We start from the raw sequence: 5,000 nt of genomic DNA, 5'->3' as shown, positions 1-5,000 counted from the left end.
ACCTATCCATCGCCTCACCCGTGTGGACAACATTCACGGGTAAGCCCGCCAGAATTTGCCCGCCAACCCGGAGCACAACCGATCAGGCCCGCTCGTGTGGACAGGCCTTAAGTCCTGGGAGACAAGCACCTCTCAAGGGAAGAGTGGTCTATTTGAGAGAAAAAATGTGTGAACTCGTTCAGCCTTCTGTAGTCCCCATATGGGCGAAGGGTGCCATTATTTATTGTTACTCTGTGGAGAGGAGATGCCCAAGGACTGGGTGCCTTTTGACAAAAACCCATCTTCTCCATCTCTGCTAAGGTTTTATTTGCACTGGTGGGTTTTTGAGTGGTAGACGTGAAATGGGATTGATTACAGGAGGGCCCAAGGTCTGAATATGGGGAAACTACAGTGCTTGGCAGAGATTTGAGGAGATTGTCATAGTTGAGGTTTAAAGACTTCTGGGTATGTGTTGAATAAGTAGGCAAACTTGCCTTTGGAATCGGTGATACAGAGTGCAACTTTTGCAGGGGCTGCAGCAATGAGCATTATCGACAGATCGGTGACATGAACGAGGCACCTGTTAGGAATGTACATGAACAGGTGGTGCTGTGCTAGGAAATCCACCCCTAGGAGAGGTATTGAGAAATCTGCAACCAAAAACTGCCAGTGGTACTTTGTCACTGAAGTTAAGGGCGATATGCTTCTGAACAAAGTAAAAATGGGAGACTTGTTGGCAGCTGTGAGTGGGAATTGGATGGCTGTGGTCATTTGGTTGGTTGACCTGGATACAGGCAGGAGGAACGGCAAGTCCCTTTCGACCAACAAGAATAATGAAGACAGAGGGGCTGATAAAACATATAAGATTGGATGTGTCAGGATTAAGGTTAGATTCAGTTACATTAGTATGGCCCCTGATTGAGGGTTACGCACCTGATATTGCTACAGCGAGGGGCAGTAGCCGTTTTACGCATTCTTAGGCCATGGGCATCCTAGGAGGCAGTTCTTGGTGACAGGGATGAATAATCTGTGGTATGAGCAAAGCTGAAATGCCAGTGATTGCTGCTGCATGTGGTCAGCACCTTTGGGTTTCTGAAGGCAGAACAGGTGGCGAAGGTTTGTTCTGGAAGTTTGTGAGGGTTTAACGGCCATGGTTGCCTCTGTGGTGTTAAGAAGGTCGTCTGTTGCTGAAGGGTTGGATGTTCCTTGATGGGTAGCAAAAGTGTGGGTGTGGCGGTGGTTTGCAGCACCTGGGAGTCCGTCAGATTGCTTGCTAGGGTGGCAAGGGTATAGTCGGCTGTGTCTTTGCTGTCAACGAGAGCTGCCCTTACTGACATTGGCAGGCGCTGCAGCCAGAATGCCTAGATTATGTCAATTGATTTACGAGAACCAACGGTACGCCACCGATTCGATGAGTGACTTCTTCTCGATGGAACCAAGTATTGGTGTTAGTCGGTGTGAAGGTCAGAGGCTTGATTTGGGCGATGGTATCAGCAGGAGTGGCAGAATGGGAGGTTGATGTTCCATCGTCAGATGCTCAGGCCTCTTTCCTGTGTGTTGGTGTGGCAGGAGTTGACCGAGACAAGAGGTATGAAATGATACTTTATTAATGAACTACAGTGGTATTTATATGAATTGTTTGACAATCGGCGGTCAAGAAACTTAAGCAGTAGCTAATGGGCCAATAATGTACAATCATTAGATATTAGTCTTTATAACTTCTGTAGAAATGAAAATCAGGTATGTCTCTCATCGGCTCCACTCTCCTGAACTGATGTGTTGCTATGGGTGGAGTCGTGACAACCTTGGAATTTGGCGATGTGTTGTCGGAAGTTGGCGATGTCCTGTCTCTTGCAGCGTGAGAAACGCAGCCTGGGAGTGCTGGCACAAATTCTTCCCCATTGTTAGGGAAAAAGGCCAACTTTGGATCTATTTACTCATCTATCTGCTACATGCATATATATATATATATATATATATATATATATATATATATATATATATATATATATATATATATTTATATAATATATATATATATATATATATATATATATATATATATATATATTATATATATACACACACAAATATAACTACAACGCAAAATCTTCCCTAGAAAGAACAATATTACAAAGTTCTTTAGGTGTCGACTTGCTCAGCCTGGAAAAAATATCACCGAAAAATTAAATCACGATATCAAAATGTATTGAGGCATATCTCCCCCATAATACACCTCAGAAGGACGACATGGGTGAAACCAATCCGCGTTATGACTCACGACGACAAGATTAGAAAAAAAAAGTCGACGTTTGTAACCCCATAATATCGTACTCGGCAATAGGTTACAGCAAGTCTTTTCCTATACCATTTCATGATGATCTAGACTTAATTATTTTAGCCAAATTGCAATTTTTTAAATTTTTTTTTATATTAGATCTTTTTGTACATTGCACGGTATATTTGCTAAACTTTTCTTTCCCCAATATACAAAAATAACCGAATAAATTTTTTTTTCTATTAAAATTCTCAGTTGAAACTGCACAGCTAACAGCAAAACTATTATTTGGGAATTATAGTTACATCTTTCTCTTAATACATATTCCACCAAGGAGAAACAAATGTTATGTCCGCTTCTAGAGCCACAGTTTATCCTACAGCGTTTTGAATGTAGTATGTTTCATCTTCATCTTAATACAATATACAAGATGGAGGGAATCGTCTGCTTCTCGTAATCTAGATTAACAAAAATAACTTGGTTGTTTGATACCCTTCTTCAGGCTTAGTTTTCCTTTTTTAATCATAGTTGTATTCCTTTAAGAAACTTGTCCATTTCAACCTACAATTCAAATGAATACCCATGTCTCATTACAATTTGCTGTAGATCATTTGCATAATTTCTGCACGATAATTCTAACCCCCAAAAATGTTCTAGATTTAAAAATCACTCAAAATAAAATTGATTTTAGCTCAAGAAGTAATATTTCATGAAAATCTATGCAAATGTAATTCCTCCCTATTAATCGTGAATATTCAAGAAAAATGAATTCTTCAAAAACCTTAAAACTTGAAACAATATGCATTGTTATGTGCACGAAAATAATGGAAGTGATTCCATGGTTTTTCTTACTGAACCGCTAGACTTTATATAGTATTCTGGAAATGAAATATGCAGATGGATAGCTCAATCATCTAAGATGTTTTGGACGAGAAGCCATCGCAATATATTCCTACGATACAGTTTTTGTCTTATTCTATAAACACAAGAGTATGAGCTATTAGATGGCCGGGAATGAAGTCACAGGAAAAACTTACAATTTTGGCTAGGAAAAAAGTCACAGAAATAAAGCACATTAATTTATGGTGGCCCGTAATAAAGTCTTCGTGGATAAATTCACATTATTTCTTGGGGGTCATTTTCTTCTTGATATTTGCAGTTTATTGTTCATGTTTTACGGTAATCCCAAACGGACTTGTACTGAAGACGCGCAAAGGTGGATACATACAAAGTTAAAACAAATCCCCAACGGGCTTTTTACAAAACACGCCGCAATGGTGGATACATGAATACATATCGGGTTCAAACTTACCCTTGTGGTTCACTATCTAGGAAAGATTACTGACTTTTTTTCTTGTCACGTATTCTCCTGAGACGTTTTCTGTCTTTTTTTACCTGTGACATTTTTACGTCAACTCAGTACATACTATTATAACAAAAATGAGGTCGGCATTAAAATTTAGTGCTCATGAGAAAATTGGAATATTTAATAAAACCAATATTGAATCTAATTAAAATAAAAAGAACAAATAAAACTTATACGTTTTTACATCGTTTTCTATATATATCTATATATATAATATAGTATATATATATATATATATATATATATATATGGTGTGTGTGTGGTGTGGTTGTGTGTGTGTGTGCAAAATGAAGACAGTGTTGCCAACGTTTCACACCAAACCAAAAACAGGCCTCATCATCTAGCTACAGATGTAATAAAATCAAATTAATACAATACAATTAAGTGACAAATACTGAAATATAAAAAATTACATATAATAAAACACCTCAAAAACTATTAGTAAGGGTCCAACCGTTGAATGTAGAGGCAGAAAGACTGACCAGGAACCGGAAAAACCACATTGGTTCACGAGAGATAGAAAGTAGACATGGAATGGGTGAGGGGACAAGTTTTTAAATAAACAATGATTCACTAATTGCTAAACGCCTTTATACGAAATTAATATTTACATTTATCGGCACGATCCTTCCCTGGGGTGTTATAATATTATGGATTTGAAAGTTTAGTGCCAGTTCTATAGCAGACTCTTAATGGCTGTCGATTCGGACCTATAGTAACCTAAGTGTCGTTTCTATATAGGTTCCTCGATAACACGATGTCATTAACAGATCCAAACGGTTTTTGAAGCTGATAATCCTGCCAATAGTCAAGTGTTTGTGGTATAATTGAAATTTTTAGGAGGAGGAGGGAGATAATTACATATTAAGAGCTTGGAGTTCCTTTTAAAAAAAAACCTGTATTATTGAAATAATGGAAGACTGGAATGGTACAGGTAATTAAGAAACGTTAGGAGTATAACACTTAACAAAAGTTATTATAGAAAAATTTGGTGACGTATTTAAAGAATAGGTATGAACAAAGTAGTTGATACACACACACACATACACACACACTTATATATATATATATATATATATATTTTATATATATATATATATATATATATTATTCATGTATATATACACATATATTATAGGTAGGAATTGATGTGTTAGTGAATTACATGATGTGTCGGCTTCTTCTGCTTGGCGACAGAGAGCGCCTAGAGATAGCCTTCGTGAACGAAGGAATTTGATGTGTGTGCATTATTGGTGGCTGTATGAGCTGTTGCCATGGGCGATCTTGGGGTGTGGTAGATATGTACATTCGATTGTGCGTGCATAACAGGTCCGGCCGCTCGAGATACTTGAGAGAAAAAGCACATTCCTTTGAGAT

The sequence above is a fragment of the Macrobrachium nipponense genome, chromosome 15, assembly GCF_015104395.2.
Source record: "Macrobrachium nipponense isolate FS-2020 chromosome 15, ASM1510439v2, whole genome shotgun sequence".
NCBI lineage: Eukaryota > Metazoa > Arthropoda > Malacostraca > Decapoda > Palaemonidae > Macrobrachium > Macrobrachium nipponense.
The sequence above is the reverse complement of the archived record's forward strand: the minus strand, read 5'-3'. Positions refer to the sequence as shown.